Below are 23,008 nucleotides of genomic sequence, written 5' to 3'. Positions count from 1 at the left end.
AGACAGTTAGCATAATTTCTCAAGTAATATAGATATTCTGTGATATTTACTAAGCATAAAATCAACAAACATATTTGGAAGAGATTTTTGTGATTATAAGTCCAACTTTCCAAATTTAGAAATGAAGAATATTAGAACCATTGAATCTTAGAATTCAACCACTCCCTTAAGATTAGAGATAGTTTTGAAAGAACAGGAGCAGCATTCAGGTATTATAATTTCTACTCCAGAGAAATCATGCAGGTTTACTATGACAAGTTCCAGGGATTTATACAGAAAATTTTGAAAGTTACAAAATGCATGAATTTTATTTTCTCTCTTGGATTCCACTGACATTATTTTCTGTCCCATTTCCCAGAAATAAACAATTCAATAGTACAGTGAAGGCGCCAATTAAAAACACAATTAAGGCATTAACCCAGGGACAATACTGTCATCCACAATGCAATATATATTATACATTGAAATCAGTTCAGTTCAGTTCAGTTGCTCAGTCATGTCTGATGCTTTGTGAGCCCATGGACTGCAGCACACCAGGCCTCCCTGTCCACCACCAATTCCTGAAACCTACTCTTACTCACGTAGGTGATGCCATCCAGCCATCTCATCCTCTGTCACCCCCTTCCCCTCCTGTCCTCAATCTTTCCAAGCATCAGGGACTTTTCCAATGAGTTGGTTCTTCGCATTGGGTAGCCAAAGTACTGGAGTTTCAGCTTCAGCATCAGTCCTTCCGGTGAATAACCAGAACTGATTTCCTTTAGGATTGACTGGTTGGATCTCCTTGCAGTCCAAGGGACTATCGATAGTCTTCTTCAACACCACAGTTCAAAAGCATCAATTCTTCGGTGCTCAGCTTTCTTTATAGTCCAACTCTCACATCCGTATATGACAACTGGAAAAACCATAGCCTTGACTAAATGGACCTTTGTTGGCAAAGTAATGCCTCTGCTTTTTAATAATCTGTCTAGGTTGATCATAACTTTTCTTCCAAGGAGGAAGCATCTTTTAACTTCATGGCTGCAGTTGCCATCTGCAGTGATTTTTGGAACTCTCTTTCTTATTTGATGATCCAGTGGATGTTGGCAATTTGATCTCTGGTTGTTCTATCTTTTCTAAAACCAGCTTGAACATCTGGAATTTCACGGTTCACATATTGCTGAAGACTGGCTTGGAGAATTTGAGCATTACTTTGCTAGTGTGTGAGATGAGTGCAATTGTACAGTAGTTTGAACATTCTTTGTCATTCCTTTTCTTTGGGATTGGAATGAAAACTGACCTTTTCCAGTCCTGTGGCCACTGCTGAGTTTTCCAAATTTGCTGGCATATTGAGTGCAGCACTTTCACAGCATCATCTTTTAGGATTTGAAATAGCTCAGCTGAAATTCCATCACCTCCACTAGCTTTGTTTGTAGTGATACTTCCTAAGGCCCACTTGACTTCACATTCCAGGATGTCTGGCTCTAGGTGAGAGATCACACCACTGTGGATATCTGGGACATGAAGAGCTTTTTTGTTTAGTTTTTGTGTATTCTGGCTACCTCTTCTTAATATCTTCTGCTTCTGTTATGTCCATACCATTTCGGTCTTTTATTGCGCTCATCTTTGCAAGAAATATTCCCTTGTTATCTCTAATTTTCTTGAAGAGATCTCTAGTGTTTCCCATTCTATTGTTTTCCTCTATTTCTTTGCATTAATCGCTGAGAAAGGCTTTCTTATCTCTCCTTTCTATTCTTTGGAACTCTGCATTCAAATGGCTATACCTTTCCTTTTCTTCTTTGCTTTTCACTTCTCTTCTTTTTTCTGCTATTTGTAAGGCCTCATCAGACAACCATTTTGCCTTTTTGCATTTATTTTTCTTGGGGATGGTCTTGATCCCTGCCCCCTGTACAATGTCAGGGCCCTTGAATCTATTTCTTACTTCCACTGTAAAATCATAAGGGATTTGATTTAGGTCATACCTGAATGGTCTAGTGATTTCCCCTACTTTCTTCAATTTAAATCTGAATTTGGCAATAAGGAGCTGATGATCTGAGCCACAGTCAGATCCCAGTCTTGTTTTTGCTGACTATATAGAGCTTCTCTCTTTGGCTGCAAATTGATATAATCAATCTGACTCTATATTTAATGTATATAAATTATATTTATATACATTGAAATAGCAGCCAGAAATGGTGTTCAGACCCCTTAGCTAGAACATTTAGGTCAATTACATGGTACATGATTCAACAGAGACAAGGCAACTAAGGGTTCAGACTCCTTGAGCTTGAAGCTCTGAATCAATTTCTTAGTCAAGCAACACACATCCAATGAACTACTGATAGAAATCAAAGGGAATCTAGAAAGGAGATAGAGATGGGTAACGAAGACTATCTGGAGAAGGCAATGGCAACCCACTCCAGTACTCTTGCCTGGAAAATCCCATGGACGGAGGAGCCTGGTGGGCTGCAGTCCATGGGGTCGCTAAGAGTTGGACACGACTGAGCGACTTCACTTTCACTTTTCCTTTCATGCATTGGAGAAGGAAATGGCAACTCACTCCAGTGTTCTTGCCTGGAGAGTCCCAGGGATGGCAGAGCCTGGTGGGCTGCCGTCTATGGGGTGGCACAGAGTCGGACACGACTGAAGCGACTTAGCAGCAACAGCAGCAATGAAGACTATCAATCATAGAAAGTTGCTTCTTCACTAAAGCTCATGCATTAATACTTTAGAGACCTTGAAGGGGTTTCTAATGCCAAGTGAGGTTAAGGAAGTCACCAAAAAATGTGTTTTGAAAGAAGAGGCTTCCAATTCCAATAGCTTCTCTTGATTTGATAAACAGACTTCCATGGAAGCTACTCAGTTCTTATTTGTACAGTTTCAGAAATCACACTCCTAAGAGGTTAACATCCCAGGGCCAAAACTGAATGGCAGCCAATGGATGAGTAATTAATCTTCCCTCCCTTAAGACTAGACCACCCTGTGATGTATTTCAGGACTTCCCTCAGATTTAGGAATGCGCATTCTTTAGAGGTAGCAGTTCAGTAATGTATTGAATCTTTCCCTGTCCCTCTCCCGCTATGTTCACTCACTTCCTTAATCCCACTTACCATTCATTGCTTGTGTCTAAGTAACTGATTCAACTTTACTGTCTAGAGATCCCAAGCTAAGATAATAACTAAAAGCAAACTCCAAATATGAGTGAAACCCCCTTCTTCCTCAATCTTCTCTCTAAATAATCACTTTGAATACCTTCTCAATATTTTTAGTTCAGTTCAGTGGCTCAGTCGTGTCCGACTCTTTGTGACCTCATGGGCTGCAGCACACCAGGCCTCCCTGTCCATCACCAGTTCCCAGAGTTTACTCAAACTCATGTCAATCGAGTCAGTGATGCAATCCAACCATCTCATCCTCTGCTGTTCCCTTCTTCTCCCTTCTTCAAACTTTCCCAGCATCAGGGTCTTTTCCAATGAGTCAGTTCTTTGCATCATGTGGCCAAAGTATTGGAGTTTCAGCTTCAACATCAGTCCTTCCAATGAATATTCAGGACTGATTTCCTTTAAGATGGACTCTCAAGAGTCTTCTCCAACACCACAGTTCAAAAGCATCAGTTCTTCTGTGCTCAACTTTCTTTATAGTCCAATTCTCACATCCATACATGACCACTGGAAAAACCATAGCCTTGATTAGATAGCTCTTTGTTGGCAAACTAATGTCTCTGCTTTTTAATATGGTATCTAGGTGGGTCATAGCTTTTCTTCCAAGGAGCAAGTGTCTAATTTCATGGCTGCAGTTACCATCTGCAGTGATTTGGGAGCCCCCAAAAATAAAGTCCAACATTGTTTCCACTGTTTCCCCACCTATTTGCCATGAAGTGATGGGACCCGATTCCATGATCTTCGTTTTCTGAATGTTGAGTTTTAAGCCAACTTTTTCGCTCTCCTTTTTCACTTTCATCAAGAGGCTTTTTAGCTCCTCTTCACTTTCTGCCATAAGGGTGGTGTCATCTGCATATATGAGGTTATTGATATTTCTCCTGGCAATCTTGATTCCAGCTTGTTCTTCTTACAGCCCAGCGTTCCTCATGATGTACTCTGCATAGAGGTTAAATAAGCAGGGTGACAATATACAGCCTTGGCATAGTCATTTTCCTATTTGGAACCAGCCTGTTGTTCCATGTCCAGTTCTAACTATTGCTTCCTGACCTACACATAGGTTTCTCAAGAGGCAGGTCAAGGGGTCTGGTATTCCATCTCTTTCAGAATTTTCCACAGTTGATTGTGATCCACAAAGTCAAAGGCTCAATACTTTATTATATTTTAAATACATTCAAAATTATAATCACTAGTATGAAACTGACCTGAGAAATAATTACATTTTATTGGGTGAATGAAGTATCCTCATAATTAATCATTCTGTTTTTATCCTTGCCTCCAATAATTTACTTTCGACACACCAATCATAATGAAAACTTGAGGATTTTAGTCAATTGTTTCACTCCTCTCATTAAAGCTCTCAAATGTCTTTCCATGTCACACTGAATAAAGGGAAAAAGCCTTTCAGTGGCCTGAATTTATCCACATTTATGACTTCGATCTCTTCCTCTGCCGAGTTTCCCCTAGATCACTCCAGGTCAGCCAGTTTGGCCATTCTGTTTTCCTTTGAGTTATCGAAACACAGGCCTCTTCTCAGGACCTTTGCTGTTCTCTCAGTGCAGAAATACAGATGGCTTTGTCTTCCCCTAGACAGCCACATGCCTTGCTCCCCTGCTCCTTCAAGTTCCCCCACATATACTACTTCTTAGTTATAATTAAGATTCCTTCCTGTCAATATGGCATCCCCTACCTTCATCCCTCCTTTATCTCCTCCAAAACATTTATTATTCTCTAACGCAGACTGGCTGTCAAAAGTGGCCATAGTAATCTATACCAGCCTTGTATTGCATGTCCAGTTTCAATGATACTTGATATTTTCTTTCATCAAAAGAGGGAATCTACCTCTCCATTCTCTGAATCTGGGTTAGCCTTATATTTACTTTAACCAAAAGAGTGTTATAGAGGTGATCTTCCAAACCTAGGCTTACAAGGACTTCACACCTTCAGTTTCTGTCTTCTAGAGCATTGCCTTGGGTTCACCATGTGAAGAAGCCCACTTTAGCCTGCTGGAGGATGAGAAATCTTATGAAACACAGACAAACTTTGCAAACTAAAACCCCTAGATCAGATAGCAACAGCCAACACCAAATGCAAGTTGTGTGACTGAAGCCATTTTAGACAGAAAAGTCTCAACTGAACTACTAGATGACTGTAGCTGTACGACTGACCTCAGGGAATTCTAGCAGAAGAACCATCCGTCCATAGGGAATGGTTCAGAAAACTTCTGTTGTACATACAGTCTTAATTTGCTCAAAGTCTCCAGTGCTAAAATATCCACTTAAATAATTCCCAAATCATTTTGTTTTTAATTTGGATTCATCTGGGATGTATTTTATAGAATACCAAGCTTTCCCCATATTGTCTGAACAGCTATATTAACTGAGCATTGATGAAATTAATCATCTGAGAAATTATGTCATTTTTAGTCTGTCACTGAGGTGGAACATTTTGTTTTGATGAACAAATGCATAACTATTTGGATCAAAAAAACATGGAAATGTATTCACCAGTTACACTCCCATCGATTAGAGATAGGGATAACAAGTGGGTGAATAAAGTTATTGATCTTAGACTTCCAATTAGACATTTAGGCTGTCAGTCCTTGGAGAAAATCTAGAAATATGCTCAATTTTCCAGGAATTTCCAAACTTGTTTCTTACACCTAGATTGATAAAGCATGTGGATTTTAACGGGTTTGGCCTTGTGAATTCAGATATGTTTACCTCTAGTAGACAAAATGAAATCTTCTTTATTGAATCCTGCTGCTGCTGCTGCTGCTGCTGCTGCTGCTGCTGCTGCTAAGTCGCTTCAGTCGTGTCCGACTCTGTGCCACCCCATAGACGGCAGCCCACCAGGCTCCCCCATCCTGGGGATTCTCCAGGCAAGAACACTGGAGCGGGTTGCCATTTCCTTCTCCAATACATGAAAGTGAAAAGTGAAAGTGAAGTCGCTCAGTTGTGTCCAACTCTTAGCGACCCCATGGACTGCAGCTTACCAGGCGTCTCCATCCATGGGATTTTCCAGGTGAGAGTACTGGAGTGGGTTGCTGTTGCCTCCTAGCTGCACTAAAATATTCAGAAAAATATGTTTAATCAGTCATGTACCACTTACAGACAGTACATTAGAGCTGTGGCCCACGTAATTGAAAGGACAATGGTGATGTCATATAGCCGCCTCGGGGCATGCATATTCCTATTAGTATCTTATTATTGTCATCATTTGAATGTCTGTTATACTTAGCACTGAAATTACAAGTTGAAACTCTATTCCCTATAGAACCTAATTTCTCCTTCTGTTTTTCATTTTATAGAAGCTTATAGCTGAGCCTGAGCTTTCAGGCCTTTTAAATTATTCTTTTATTTCTCTAGGTAGATTTTTGTCAAATCATATATTTGCAATTAGTACCAAAGAGAAATTTTCCCTCAAGAAGAATGTTTCCCCAGACTCAGAAATGTGTATGGAATACTTATATTATGGAATCTACAAATAACAAAATGAAATATTCAGTCCTGTAAGGTGTGTATGTTTCTAAGAAGGGATGAAATATAGAGGCAGTGACCTGATACTGAAAATGTCCAACTATAGACTAAATTTTGATGGAAAAAGTCAACATTAGAAACTCAAATTATCAATTATTACCCAGGGGAAATAGTTAAAGTTTCATCAGGCAAATCTTAAAAAGCTAGTGAAGACTTGAAAAAAATTCCATTTTGACCAAAAGGAACATTATAACAGAGCATTGCTGATTTTTCCTTTTCCTATACTTTCAATCTAGGGAAACAGCAGGGAAAGAAAAACTAAAACTCAGTATTTAGGAAAAATAATAATCATAATGATTTCTACAGAGTCCTTAATAAAGACATAGTAACTTTAAGAATTTTTGTTTGTTTATATTTAGGAATCAATTAATCCACCAGAACTTGGACAAAAGTTCATCTCTGGTACCGTTAACGGCACACTCCTAAATGTAGCAACATGACATGTTAGGGATCTCCTACATGAAAGATGCAGTTTTTATATTAATGGTAGAAACAGCTGGAGGAGTAAAGGACCTTGGCTTGGCTGCGTATTCCTTCGGTCTAACATTACACCTACCTTCTTTGTATAAATAGCCATTTGCATTTCAGATAAAGCTGCCAGCTGCATGGTCAATAAATACAACACCATTATCTTTGCAAAGTATCCCTTGAATCAGGACTTCACAAAGGCATAGTCCCTAGGACAGGTCAATAATACGTGGTATCAAATCCAGGTGTAACTGTCAGTTTTACTACCCTCCCCTGGTAGACCCATTTGGATGGTTAAATTTAAATCAGAGGGGAAAGTAAACTCTGTTTCTAACTACATATAGCAAAATATATGTGTATCAGAAATATCTTGCATATTTGCACATGCTGGTATACTAATGTCTATATAAGCAGCCCCAGGCATCAGTTGGTTTCAGGTAACTCACCAGCAGCATTAACTATGGATTTATATGAATATATCTATAGACAAACCTTTCTTAGGTCAAATGAAGTGAAGTGAAGTGAAAGTTGCTCAGTTGTGCCTGACTCTTTGTGATCTCATGGGCTGTAGCCCTTCAGTGTCCCCTGTCCATCAGATTCTCCAGGCAGGACTATTGGAGTGCGTAGCCATTCTCTTCTCCACAGGGTCTTCCTGACCCAGGGATTAATCCTGTGTCTCCTGCATTGCAAGAAGATTCTTTACCATCTGAGCCATCAGGGTCAAGACCGAGTCCATTTCAGATGGAAAATTTCTTTTTTGTGATCAAGTTTCTTCTCTGCTGGGCATTTAGAAGACTTAAAATCTTGGCCCCTCTGTGTATTTTGCAAACCCATTATTCCAGTGCTTAAAAGGTTGGCACTGAAAATGTTAAAGTGAATCAGATTCAGAGTAAAAAGAAATTCTGCCAAATGGTAGGTTTTATCTTTTCACTTTCATGCATTGGAGAAGGAAATGGCAACCCACTCCAGTGTTCTTGCCTGGAGAATCCCCGGGATGGGGGAGCCTGTTAGGCTGCCATCTATGGGGTCGCACAGAGTTGGACATGACTGAAGTGACTTAGCAGCAGCAGCAGCAGCAGCAGCATCAGTGAATATTGCAGTTGATAAAGATAGCGGTAATAAAGCCCACTACAGGCTAAGGATGTATAAAATATTAGGTACTGTGCTCAGAGCTTTACAGATATCATCTGGTTTTGTTGCACAAGAATCTTACTCAGTGGTAGTATTGCCATTTGCCCATTTTACAGATAAATTCACAGGGACAGGAACTTTTCTCAAGGCAACACAGGAGTTAGTACTGGAACTATCTTTGAATCTCAGCACTGCAGTTTATAAAATGAGTCCAAGATTTCCGGCACTGTCCCTGTCTCTCATTATTTGCGCTCATTTAACCAGTGTTTGCTGAGCACTTAACTCTGTTAAGGCTGAGCACTCATGGACCTAGGCTGAGGACCTGGAGCCTGGCTACAAGCCTAGACCAGCGCAAGGACAGAAAATTGCTGCTATCTCAAGTGCCAACTCTGATTAACTGGCAAGGGTGGTCTGAAAAAAATGTGTTTAGAATTCCATAGTTCAGGTCAGGTCAGCAAGGAGCAGTGGGGGAGGGGCAGATGAGCAATTTCTATGATGCGTGAGGGGAGATGGGGACAGTAGAGGTCACCAGTATTTGACTTTCCTGAGCTAGGGGATAACAAAAGAATAGCAGAAATACTCAGAAGTGAGTGGTCAAATGGACTTGAGCAAATAGAAAACCGGAATACTTTAGGATCGCTATTAAAGCAACATGGAGCTTCATTAAGAGAAAGAGATACAGACAAAACATGGTGTGCAGGTCGAGGGTAAGCAAAAGCAGGCAAAGAATGAATCAGACTCTAGACAGAAAGATGCACAGCTATTCAACAGGATAGTTGAAGGGCAGTCAGAAAAACGGGAAACCAAGTATCCCAGACAGAGAGTATAAGCAAGTTCATCTTTTTATTAAACTCTTTATTTATTTTTACTTGTCTGTTTGTTTCTGGCTGCAACAGGCCTTTGCTGCTGGGCGCAGGCTCTCTCTAGCTGTGGTAAGTGGGGGCTACTTCCTGGTAGCAGTGCACACGCTTCTTACTTTGGTGGCTTCTTTTGCTGAGAGGCACAAGATTCTAGAGCTTGGGCTCAAGAGTCGTGGCACCCGGCTTAGTTGTCCCCTTGGCATTTGAAATCTTTCCGGTGAAAGGTGAAGTTACTCAGTCGTGTCCGACTCTTTGCGACCCCGTGGACTATAACCTACTAGGCTTCTCCGTCCATGGGGTTCTCCAGGCAAGAATACTGGAGTGGGTTGCCATTTCCTTCTCCAGGGAATCTTCCCGACCCAGGGATCGAACCCGGGTCTCCCGCATTGGAGGCAGACGCTTTAACCTCTGAGCCACCAGGACCAGAGATCAAACCTGTATCATCTGCATGGGTAGGCGGATTGTTAACCACTGAACCACAGGGAAGTCTGTAAGTTCCCTTTTCATGAGAAAGACTGTGGATAACTAAGCTGGGATACCTGCTGCAGCTCCAGAGGCACAAACTATCACTCCACCATTTGCCTGGGCTGAGAGGTCAGAGGGTACCCTGGGCAGAGGTGGAAAGAGTGGGGAGAGGCGTAGCTGGGCTTTGTAGCTGAGATCCATCTTAATAATCCCCAACGAGACTGGCTAAAAAGGTGGCTCTAGCTCAGCAGTGGCCAACTTTACGCTTTCCCAGGCCTGCTTTTTGACCACACAGCCTCCTGTTTGTTGCATCTGTTTTGGTAATGCACTGCTCCCCACTCCCAAGCAGGTATCTGAATTGACAGCTGTTAATCCCACTTCAGTAGAAATAAATCCTGCCAGGGCTGGCAATGAGCAGGTGCATTTCCACTCACCTGGATCAAACAGAGTCTCCCAAGAGAATAGAATTTGTGCACACAGCCCTTATCCCCCTTGGCAACTGGAGGATTTAGCCCAAATTGTAGTACCTAGAGCCTACAGTTTGAGACAAGCGGCCTGGAAGAGAGATAAGCACACACTTCTGAGATGCATACGGTAACTAGCTCCCAACAGCATAAAATATTCAACTCAGAATGATGAATTTTAATTTTATTTCAAAAGCCTTTTCAAAGGGAAGGTGTCAGAGATTAACACTTGCTACTAGGTTTAACATAAATGGCTAGATGCCAATTAGAATCTGTTTTCCAATCATTTGTGATCTCATATATGAAAATGAATTATGTGGTTCAAGATGAAACAAAATCTATAATCCTCTGTACTGTGCTGAAATACTAAATCACGATAAAGGGGTGAGAGGTGAAGGGGAACATTTTGTTGATTTACACAGGAATAGCGAACGTGTAGCTCAACGAGATCTCAGCTCAGCTGAGAAAGCATTTGGCTCATCTTGCTATGGAAAATAAAAACAAAACGTGGATTTCTAAAAGTTTTAATGAGCTTCCCAGGTGGCTCAGTGATAAAGGAATTTGCCTGCCACAGATGATGCGAGTTCAATCCCTGGACCGGGAAGATCCCCTGGAGAAGGAAATGGCAACCTACTCCGATCTCATGGACAGAGGCGCCTGACAGGCTACAGTACAAGGGGTCACAAGGGAGCTGGACACGACTTAAGTGACTAAACAACAACAAACGGGGTGAAGCTTAGGATCTAAAAGACCAGGTCAAAATATGTTCCTGGACAGGAGGACTAAGATGATCAGCCCAGCAGAGAGGCAAGAGTGGTGGGAGGAAATGCGAAAGGGTGCACTCATATCTTGGCAAGGGCATTATTGTACCAGCAGGACCCAGGAACCTGAGCAACGCCTAGCACTTTGTGTCTGTGTGTGTGTGTGTGTGTGTGTGTGTGTGTGTGTGTGTGTGTGTGGTGGGGGCAGGTATCCAGTAGAATGGGACAGCTGATGTTGTACCTCAGCGCAATGCATTCTAAGACAGCTTTATTACTCACTGGGGCCACTTGGCTAGGCATACTGAGTGACACCAAGATCATGTGACTAGAAAGCCCCTGGGACTCTATGCAGTTTGCATTCTGTAATCTAAGGTTTTGAGGGCTTATTTTAACCTTGGACACTCTTATGGGTTAAATTGTGCTCCCTCCCCCCAATATGTTGAAGTTCTGACTCCCAGAACCTGTGCATGAAACTTTATTTGGAAATAGAATCTTTGCAGATACAGTCAAGTTACAATGAGGACATGGTGAATTAGAGTGGGCTGTTAATCCAGTATGGCCAGGGGTCGCCTAAGCAAAGGGAAATACAGAAACATACAGAAACACTCAAGGGGAGAATGTCACATACCAACTGGAAGTGGAGGTGGACATGTTTACAGCCCCAAGGCAGGGAACATATGAGGTGTTCAGCAGCTTGAGGACACAAGGAAAAATCCTTTAGAGCTTCAGAAGAACCATGGCCCTGTGGGCAACTTGATTTCAGTCTTCTCACCCTCCAGCTAATTCCAGATGTGAGTGAGATAATATATTGTTGTTGTTTTAAGTCATCCTGCTTGTGGTAATTTGTTACAGCAGACCTAGAAAGCTGACAGTTATCCTTATTCTAGTAAAATATACTCAGAACCTTGAAATATTAGACAAGTAGATACAAAGTTGATCTGATGAAAGCTGGGATGAAAAGTCACAATTCATACCTGAAATATTCCTAGTCTATTGAATACTATTGGGGCAACCCAAGACGGGTGGCTCATGGTGCAGAGGTCTGACAGAATGTGGTCCACTGGAGAAGGGAATGGCAAACCACTTCAGTATTCTTGCCTTGAGAACCCCATGAACAGTATGAAAAGCCAAAATGATAGGATACCAAAAGAGGAACTCCCCAGGTCATTAGGTGCCCAATATGCTACTGGAGATCAGTGGAGAAACACTCTAGAAAGAATGAAGGGATGGAGCCAAAGCAAAAACAATACCCAGTTGTGCATGTGACTGGTGATAGAAGCAAGATCTGATGCTGTAAAGAGCAATATTGCATAGGAACCTGGAATGTCAGGTCCATGAATCAAGGCAAATTCGAAGTGGTCAAACAAGAGACGGCAAGGGTGAACGTCGACATTCTAGGAATCAGCAAACTAAAATGGACTGGAATGGGTGAATTTAACTCAGATGACCATTACATCTACTACTGTGGGCAGGAATCCCTGAAAATAAATGGAGTAGCCATCATGGTCAACAAAAGAGTCTGAAATGCAGTACTTGGATGCAATCTCAAAAATGACAGAATGATCTCTGTTCATCTCCAAGGCAAACCATTCAATATCACAGTTATCCAAGTCTATGCCCCAACAAGTAACGCTGAGGAAGCTGAAGTTGAATGGTTTTATGAAGACCTACAAGATCTTTTAGAACTAACACCCAAAGAAGATGTCCTTTTCATTATAGGGGACTAGAATGCAAAAGTAGGAAGTCAAGAAACACCTGGAATAACAGGCAAATTTGGCCTTGGAATGTGGAATGAAGCAGGGCAAAGACTAGAAGAGTTTTGCCAAGTAAATGCACTGGTCATAGCAAACACCCTCTTCCAACAACACAAGAGAAGACTCTACAGATGGACATCACCAGATGGTCAACACTGAAATCAGATTGGTTATATTCTATGCAGCCAAAGATGGAGAAGCTCTATACAGTCAACAAAAACAAGACCAAGAGCTGACTGTGGCTCAGATCATGAACTCCTTATTGCCAAATTCAGACTTAAACTGAAGAAAGTAGAGGAAATCACTAGACCATTCAGGTATGACCTAAATCAAATCCCTTATGATTATACAGTGGAAGTGAGAAATAGATTTAAGGGTCTAGATCTGATAGATAGAGTGCCTGATGAATGATGGAATGAGGTTCGTGACATTGTACAGGAGACAGGGATCAAGACCATCCCCATGGAAAAGAAATGCAAAAAAGCAAAATGGCTGTCTGGGGAGGCCTTACAAATAGCTGTGAAAAGAAGAGAGGCGAAAAGCAAAGGAGAAAAGGAAAGATATAAGCATCTGAATGCAGAGTTCCAAAGAATAGCAAGAAGAGATGCAAAGAAATAGAGGAAAAGAACAGAATGGGAAAGACTAGAGATCTCTTCAACCTGGGAGGGATTGGGGGCAGGAGGAGAAGGGGACGACCCAGGATGAGATGACTGGATGGCATCACGGACTCGATGGACGTGAGTCTGAGTGAACTGCAGGTGTTGGTGATGGACAGGGAGGCCTGGCATGCTGCGATTCATGGGGTTGCAAAGAGTTGGACACGACTGAGCGACTGAACTGAACTAAACTGAAGCCTTTTTTTTTAATTAAAAATATACTTATCTCATGAGTGTTCATCTAAATGATTTTCCATTAAGTGAAGGTACCCATGTTATGAGCACTCAGATCAAGCATTATGATATCCCTTGTGCTCCCAGAATCCCCTCGTGTTCCCTTTAGTATCCCAAATGACATCTCCTCTCTTGGCTGTTTACTATCAAGTCCTTTTCCTCTGTCCATGGAATTCTCCAGGCAAGAATACAAGAGTGGATAGCCATTCCTTTCTTCAAGGGATCTTCTTGACTGTGGAATTGAACCTGGGTCTCCTGCATTGCAGGCAGATTCTTTACTGTCTAAGCTACCAAGGGACATTGGCAATATCCAATTCACCTGTAAATTTATTTAAAACTTCACATAAGAACTTTTAAATTATTATCTAATGCAATTGTCCCCTTTTTTCTTTCTTTTTAAATTATTCAAACCTGCAATAGTTTTTGCCTGTGTAATTCAAAGAACTTGCTATCTGACTCTCTCGTTAAGAGTCAGGGCATATTTCAAAAACACTTTTTAACTTCCAGCTTGATATTTTTAGAATACTTTGCCTATGAGGAAGTTATATGTAAATTATAGGGAATGAATCTAAATAATTAATTTTCATTTATTTTTATGTACTCTCTCGTCTAGATGAAAGCTGAATATGTATAAACAAAGTAATGTTATTATTGTATCTCAATCTTTTCACCAAACTGATGAGGTGACTTCTAAAGCCAGCCAGTATTTGAATTGTATTCATTTTGTATCAAGTATTGTTCTAAGTGACTTTACATATTTTAAATTACTTAACCTCATAAGAATACAATGAGATAGGATGGTTATTATTCACAGCCTACTGTAGAGAATACAGGTTACAGAGAGCTTGAGCCGATTCCCTAAGCTCACAGATGCATGGAGCTCAGATTCACACCCAGGCTCAGTAGCAGTTGAAGTCCATAGTCATCTTATTAGAGAAGCCTTCAACAGAGAGGCATGCAATGATAATGTTATAGGAATAAAGGCAAGGAAAAATACAAAAAAGTCAGCCATAACATTCCATGTATTTCTCAAGTTGAGCTCTAAAATGTTTTTCTTTGAGACTCTTCAGAAGAAACACACTAATAAACCAAGCAAGCCAAAACCAGTCGGCTGCAAAGATCTCACAGAGACCATTTCTTTTTTAAATTGAAAAGAATAGCAGCTTTTCAAAACACCTTCCAAATATTGAATTTGAGAATTAATTCTTCAAATTAAAAATATATTTATGCTTTGACCCAGCCATCCTGCTCTAGGGGATTTATCTAACTGGCAGACAAGCATGCATACAGAAATGATTCATGAAAGCTAATCACAGAAGTATTGGACTTAATAGCAAGGGGCTGGAAATAGCTCAAACGTCTGTTTCTAGGGACTAGTTAAATAGAGACAGTGCATCCTATGTGTGATGCCAGAAGGGCAAAAAATATGTCTTTAAATGAGATGAAATGTTCATACATAATATATAGCATTATACACTGTAAATAGATCAAGAAACTAGATATAACTTTGGCTTCCCAGGTGGTGCTAGTGGTAAAGAACACACCTGCCAATGCAGGAGATTTCCGAGACAAGGGTTTGATCCCTGAGTTGGAAAGATCCCCTTGAGGAGAGCATGGTGACCCACTCCAGTATTCTTGCCTGGAGAATCCCATGGACAGAGGAGCCTGGCGGGCTACAGTCTGCAGTGTCACAAAAAATCAGACATGACACGACTGACGTGACTGAGCCTGCATGCAAGTATGCCTGCTTATATGTATAAGAAGATACACTGGGAGGATTCACAAAATTCAAAACGGACAAGTCTTCTTTCTCATCCATGACGCATTTGCAAATACCATTGCTTCTGCTTTCAAAACAGGCCACAAATTTGACTGTTTATAACAGCTTCTTACCACCATTACTATGGTCCAAACCATCATTATCTCATGCCTGAACAACTATAATAGCTTCCACCCTTGAACCTTAAAACCATTTTGACATGGGAGCCAGAGGGATCCTCTTAAAAGGATGTGTCACTGCTTGGCTTGAAACCCTCCCAAGTCAGAGTGAAAATCAACACATATTATGACTAACAAAGCTTTATATGACTTTACCTAAGTTCCTGTTCTATTTTCTACCAATCTTCCCTTAGTTCACTTATGGGGTCCCCATCGTTCTATCTAGATTTAAGAAGATACTCATTAATTAAAAAAAAAATTGAAATAATGAAAATATTCAATTGCCTATTATTAGATGCTCTTCTACCAACTTCTACCTAGGGGTTGTATTTAATAAACCAGAAGTAAAAGAAACTTTCCTCTGAAAGTATAAGAACAATGGAATTCAAAAAAAATATTAAATTGTATAAATAACTGTATTCCAAATTCATGGTGGTATATTCATTTACTTTAAAAAATTAATTACATCAGAAACATTATCTATAAGTGTAATCACTACCTTGGGTTATTAATCCAAGATCATTCTTAAGAATCCAACAGTTTTTTGTTTTATTTTGTTATTTTTTACTATTAAGATTAGGAAACAGATTTATGGTGGTGTTGCTAATACTTTCACTTCTTTCAAGAATATCTTTCACATAATTGTAGCAGGGTGGAGGTAGATAGGCTTCCAAGTTTGATACTTGACCCTTCATTCATAAGAATAAATACCAGAATTTGTGCTGTTTGGAAACTGGAGAAATAATCAATGTCAGATGAACTTGTCCCAAGAGTCCATTTATACTGGAACTTCATTTGCAAACTGAAAATTGACCTCATTCATATTACAGTTATGTACTGGTTATTGGAATTACATTATCCAGCATGTTGTTAGGTGGCTTATTTCTTTTCCTTCAAAGAATAGGCACCAAGATAAAAAGTCAAGAGTGTGTTCCATGTGGTGGTCTTGGAAGATCAGAGGTCATTCATTTTTACGATCATTCCCAGGATTCCTCTTATGCAAGACCTGAAGAATAATAAATTAACTTGTCTAGAAACTATTGGATCTGGTGATTAATTTAACTAGCTGGTTTGAGTCAACGAACCTGTTTACAAGTCTTGGAACTTTTGCAATTAAAAAAAGGGAAAACAGAAAACTGTCAAACTGGGATCTTTACGTGTACAAAGGACACAGTCCTACTGAGTATATTGTTTTCCCCCATGATGAAACTGTAGCCCAAGTGGAAGGACCAGAGGTCTCCCTGTGCCTGTTCATCTCCTAAACCAAAACTACTGGTCCTTCCTCTGCTGATGGCAAATGACCACATCCACTTTGCACATGCCATTTAAGTCTCCCTGTTGGACCAGGACCTTTCATTCCTCTCAAGCCTGTTTAGGTTGCATTAAGTTGCCATGTTCCACATTAGCACTCCTTGCTGAGAAAAAATGTCAGGAGTGTCAATTCCCGTGTGGCAGAGACTCCTCTGGTAATTGCTTATAACAATGGACGAGAAGATAAACTACTGTAACATAATTCAGAGGTCAGTGGACAGAACACACAGGAAAGACCAGTATGACATTCACAGCCCCTGAAGTCTTTGAATTCCTTCATTTACACTGTGATGGTGTGTCTACTGGTCTTTTGATTTCAGCTCTCAGGGGCCTGGATGAAGAATGTGGCCATGAAATTAAAAGGCTCTTGCTCCTTGGAAGAAAAGCTATGACAAATTTGCGTGTGTTAGTCACTCAGTCATATTCAACTCCTTGCAACTCCATGGACTGATAGTAGCCTGCCAGGCTCCTCTGTCCATGGGATTCTCCAGGCAAGAATACTGGAGTGGGTTGCCATTTCCTTCTCTAAGGCATCTTTCCAATCCAGGGATTGAACCTGTGTCTCCCGCATTGCAGGCAGATTCTTTACCATCTGAGCAACCAGGGAAGTCCATGACAAATCTAGATAGCATATTAAAAAGCAGAGATGTCACTTTGCCAACAAAGGTCTATATAGTCAAAGCTATGGTTTTTCTAGTAGTCATGTATGGATGTGAGAGTTGAACCATAAAGAAGACTGAGCACTGAGGAACTGATGCTTTCAAACTGTGGTGCTGGACAAGACTCTTGAAAGTCCCTTGGACTGCAAGGAGATAAAACCAGTCAATCCTAAAGAAATCAACCCTAAATATTCATTAGAAGTATTGATGCTGAAGCTGAAGCTTCAATACTTTGGCCACTTCATGCAAAGAGTCAGCTTATTAGAAAAGACCTTGATGCTGGGAAGGATTGTGGAAAGGAGGAGAAGGGGGCATCAGAGGATGAAATGATGGGATGGCATCATCGACTTAATGGACATGAGTTTGGGCAAACTCCAAGAGACAGAGAAGGGCATGGAAGCCTGGAGTGCTACACTCCGTGGGGTTGCCAAGAGTTGGACATGACTTAGCAACTGAACAGCAACAACAAAAGCATAGGCCAAACTTGAATGTAAATCTCTGTCATTTGACAATAAACTCTTTCATCCACAGCTGGTTCCCTACATGCACACATGGGAGGCAAAATCACTGGTGTGAGACACCACTAAAGTTAATTTGGCTTCATGTAAAATGATGGTCTGTTTTGGCAGTATCTGTCAAAATGTAAAATAGATATGATCTCTTTTGCCAAGAAGTTCCACTTCAAAGGAAGCATTCTTCAGATATTCTGGTATAAGATCCCAAAGATGTATATGCACTGTCCTCACTGAAGCATTTTTTGGTGACAGCAAAGACCTGAAGACAAAAGCTGATCACTAAGGAATAGGTTTAACCAATCACAACAGAATTGCAAGCAATCTCTGAGAAATATGAGACAAATTTGTATATACTGTGAGTAGCAGGGTGCTCATGATGATTTTTTACGACACAATAAAAGTTAAAAACAGTACAAGAAACACGTTTAAATTTTTTCATTAATGTCACGTATTTGCTCTATGTTAACAGTGTTAGCCTGGAGAATACCAGGGACAGAAGAGCCTGATAGGCTGCCATCTCTGGGGTCTCACAGAGTCGGACATGACTGAAGTGACTTAGCAGCAGCAGCAGCAATGGCTACCTCACTCTGAGAAAGGGTGAATGTGGTCGTTGGTCGGTCATGTCTGACTCTTTGTGGTCCCCTGGGCTGTAACCATCCAGGATCCTCTGTCCATGGAATTTTCCAGGCAAGAATACTGGAGTGGGTACCCATTCTCTCTTCCAGGGCATCTTTCTGACCGAGGGACCCAACTGGTGTCTCTTACATCTCACGCATTGAAAGATGGGTTTACCACTAGCACTGCCTGGGAAGCCTCAAGAAGAAAAGCTTCCCTGACTGGGAATCAAACCTGGGCCGCTGCAGTGAGAGTGCTGAATGCTAACCACTAGGCAACTAGGGAGCGTCAACCCTCAATCTAGCAGTGGGATTATGAGTGCAGGAATCTTTTTATTATCTATGCTCCTTTTAAATTTTTTAAATTAATTAATTTATTTTAATTGGAAGCTAATTACTATACAATATTATAGTGGTTTTTCCCATGCATTAGCATGAATCAGCCATGGATGTATCTATGCTCTTTATTTTTATATAATTGATTTTGACAAAGACAGGAACTCATTTTCTATTATTAATTTTAAAAACTCAAATGATGATAAAAATCACATAAAATGATACCCATTTTTTCACAGTTTAGGAGGCATGAAATGTCTTATTCTTATATTTTACCCCTAGGCCTAAGTTCCGCATCCTTTACCTTGCTCGCTCCTATGTCAGTGGCACGTCTTTGTGAAACAGGAGATTTCTCTGGGTTTAGGGATGCATTCTTGGACTCTGAATAGACTAAGCAGCTTGATCTCTTACTGTTGGCCTCCTAGGAAGTCGGCTTTAAATAACAGAACTATCCAACTCGAGAGGCCAATCTCTCTGAGGTCACTTGGATACATCAAAACTGGTTGAAAAACTGCATATATGACACATGAAAAAAAAATTGTTATGGGGTGATAAGTTTATTTAGGAAAAGATTGACTCTTGCAAAAATGCTGCATGCAGGTAATTGAAGTCCATATCACACAACGGAACATGTGAAGCATTAACATGGTAAATGGATCATTTTCTAGTGAAGGTGAGTGCAGAAAGCCAGGGACTGTGGCTGGGTACAGTCTACAGAAGGAGATTCAGCTCCCAGTGGATCTGAAGAACAAGTATGCCAGGAGTGCAGTTCTGGAATCAGGCTCCTTGACTTACTATCCACATAACAAGAGCCAATAATCTCCATTGTGGTAGCGAGATAAATCATAGTACCTTCATTGTGAAGTTACTGTGAGCATCAAATAAGTGGATGTCTTATAAAGCACTTAGAAGCATGTGGTTTAGTAAACTGAAGTTATCACCATTATTTTACCATTACTAAAATTGTAACAAACCCAGAATCCAGTGAATATACTATCCAATGTCAGTCATTTATTCAATTAGCAAAAAATCAAATCTCATTGACTGAAAGACTCATTGTTGATTCAGCTGAGTGTTTTCCAGATAATATGAATATACACTTAAAAATATGACTAAAGATCTCCATATGAATTTTCTAAAACCTATGGAAAATTTTAATAAGTAAGAAACATTTTCCCACAATAGTTTGGCATCCAGAAAAACATATTCTGGCAGTCATTTCAGATGCTTTCTTAAAGAAAACTTTGTTGGAAAACATTTACTTATGTCATCTTGGTTGTGGATTAATTGCCAGAATCTGCTTCCCAGGTGGCTCAATGATAAGGAATCTGCCTGAAGTTGCAGGAAATGAGGGTTTGATCCTCGCATCAGGACAATTCCCAGGAAGAGGAAATGGCAACCCACTCCAGTATTCTTGCCTGGAGAATCCTAGGCACAAAGGAGGCTTGTGGAGTACAGTCCATGGGATTGTAAAAATCAGACATGAGTGAGTGCACACATAGACACACACACACACACACACACACACACACACAAACACAAACATCCTTATCAGAGAAAACTTTGCAATATCGTTTGCCTTTCTGCCTACTTTGGGATAGCCCAGGATGGGCTGCAGTAATAAATAAACCTTAAAATCTCATTGGTTTATCATAACAAAGATTTATGTCTTGCTTGTGCTACCATGAGGGCAAATTTCCCATAGTTTCAGCTACCAATTCTAGAACAATTGGTTTCTAAAATTTTTGGAGAGAGATCTTAAGGGATATTCAAGATGTTTCAAAAAGTGAGATAAGACTGAAATCAGTCTGTATTATTTTGGCCACATTCCATTTACCCAAATTCAGGGAAACAGGTCAAGCCTCACCATGTAGGAAGCTGGAGAATGAACTTGGTTTGTCTTAGGCACAGCAAGCAAAGCAGAAAACTCAGGACCTTGTCTCTGCCATACAAGCCTCCTATACAAGTGACGTGGAATTCTGTACATGGGTGAGCCTCAAAACTAAGAAGCAGAGCCATCTCACTGATGACTCGAGCAGGGTCTGGCACCCAGCCATAGCTCCAAGAATACTGGTGGATTAATTGATGTAGAACCATATCATTATTTTAAGCTATTCAAGGTTGAGCTGATTATTTCCACTACTGACTGATTATGAAAAGCTCCTCTTCTTCAGGAATTCCTTCCTCAGGGATGATTTTTTTTACTTTTGGAAACAATCAGTTACCTCTAGTCTTCCTTGCATTTCATTGTTCATTTTTGATTGCTTTAAATTCTTATGCTTGTGTGCCCAGTCACTCAGTTCTGTTTCACTCTTTGCAACCCACATACTGCAGCCCTCCAGGCTCCTCTGTCCAAGGGATTTTCCAGGGAAGAATACCGGAGTAGGTTGCCATTCTCTTCTCCAGAGTATCTTCCCAACAAGGGACGGAACCCACGTCTCTTGTGTCCCCTGCATTGGCAGGTGGATTCTTTACCACGAGCACCAACAAGACCTTGAAATGATGTTTCTTCTTACCTCTGATTTCCAGGAAGCAATACAGGTTTTCCACATGGGGAGTAATAGATACGTTTCTTTTAAAATACATGTGTTAAAACCAAGACAACTATGTATGATATAATCAATATATCTAATCATTTAAGGGTGCAAATACAGAGGGGTGATTGTATTCCTCAAATAACTGAAGGTTGGAAGTTGTATGTCTAAAAAGCATGAAGTCAAGTTATGTATTAGTCATAAATTTAAAATAATATTGATGCTTACATCTAACCATTAGAGAGAAATTAGTTCATTTGGAATAGAGCCAATACCAAATATGGCAAATGAATTCAAACTCATTTCACTACTCTGCTCAGTATTATGGAAGCCACTGGCCTAAATTTATATGTTTTATTCAGAGTTAGCCATTGTTTAAGCTAATGGGGCTGACTTTGAAACACAGTGAATAAAAACAATACATAAATTGACTTATTTTCCCTATTTACCCTCAGCAGGGTCAAGTATTTAGCACTCCCAGCATCTTTATTTGTGTATGTATGTTAATAAAATCCCCCTTAAGTGAGAATGAAAAAAATACCACCCTCAAGGAATCATATTTCAAGTTAAACAGATTTAATAGCTACTCAAAAATTTTGTTGAGGGCCATACACTATGGAACAGTTATTCAATATAACACTGAGATATTATAAATAATATATAGTATTGTAATTGAGGATAAAGGTTGGTTGTCAACAAATGTTTATTATCTGACTGGCATATGCTAGATTCTAGAATTACAGAAAAAGAAATCTTACATTTCAGATGGGGCTTCCCAGGTGGCTCAGTGGTAAAGAATCTGCCTGCCAATTCAAGAGATGTGGCTTCAATTCCGGGGTCAGAAAAATCCCCTAGAGAAGGAAATTAGCAACTCACTCCAGTATTTTTGTCTGGCAAATCCCATGGACAGAGGAGCCCAGCAGGCTACAGTCCATGGAGTCACAGAAGAGTTGGGCACAACTTAGCAGCTAAAAATACCACCACCCTTCAAATAAAGGGGGTGACACCCACTTACAAATAAATCTGCTAAATGTCAGAGAGCAGAGTCCATTAATCATACTGGGCAACATGGAAGGACTCTTTAAGTCTATTTTAGGGAGTATGGGTGGGGGTGCAGATTTAGAGAGAGAAATTCAGGATTGCACAATGTTAAGAATGAATAAGCATTTTCAAGGTATGCCAGTAGAGTGTAACTATTATAGGTAGAATACCACCAATGTTCAAAAGTAGTATATTTGAAAAAACCCAAATACCTCAGTATAGCTGGAGGTAGAAAGAGGATAAGAAATAGTCCGAAATAGAATCACAGATGTATGGAATAAACTTACTGATACCAAGGGGGGTGGGGGAGGGCGGGGTGAATTGGGGGGCTGGGAGTGACATATACACACCAGTATGCAGAAAATAGAAAACTAATGAGAACCTCCTGTAGAGCCCAGAGAACTCTGCTAACAGCTCTGTGGTGACATAAATGGGAAGGAAACTAAAAGAAAGGAGGTATGTGTACACATGTAACTGGTTCACTTGGCTGTACAGCAGAAACGCACACAACACTGCAAAGCAACTATACTCCAATAAGAATTTAAAAACAATAAAAGAAAATAAGAAAGGAATAGAGCCAGTTATGTAATTTGCATA

This window comes from Capricornis sumatraensis, chromosome 2 (genome assembly GCF_032405125.1).
Source record: "Capricornis sumatraensis isolate serow.1 chromosome 2, serow.2, whole genome shotgun sequence".
In the NCBI taxonomy this organism is placed as follows: domain Eukaryota; kingdom Metazoa; phylum Chordata; class Mammalia; order Artiodactyla; family Bovidae; genus Capricornis; species Capricornis sumatraensis.
Note: the sequence above shows the minus strand (reverse complement) of the source record.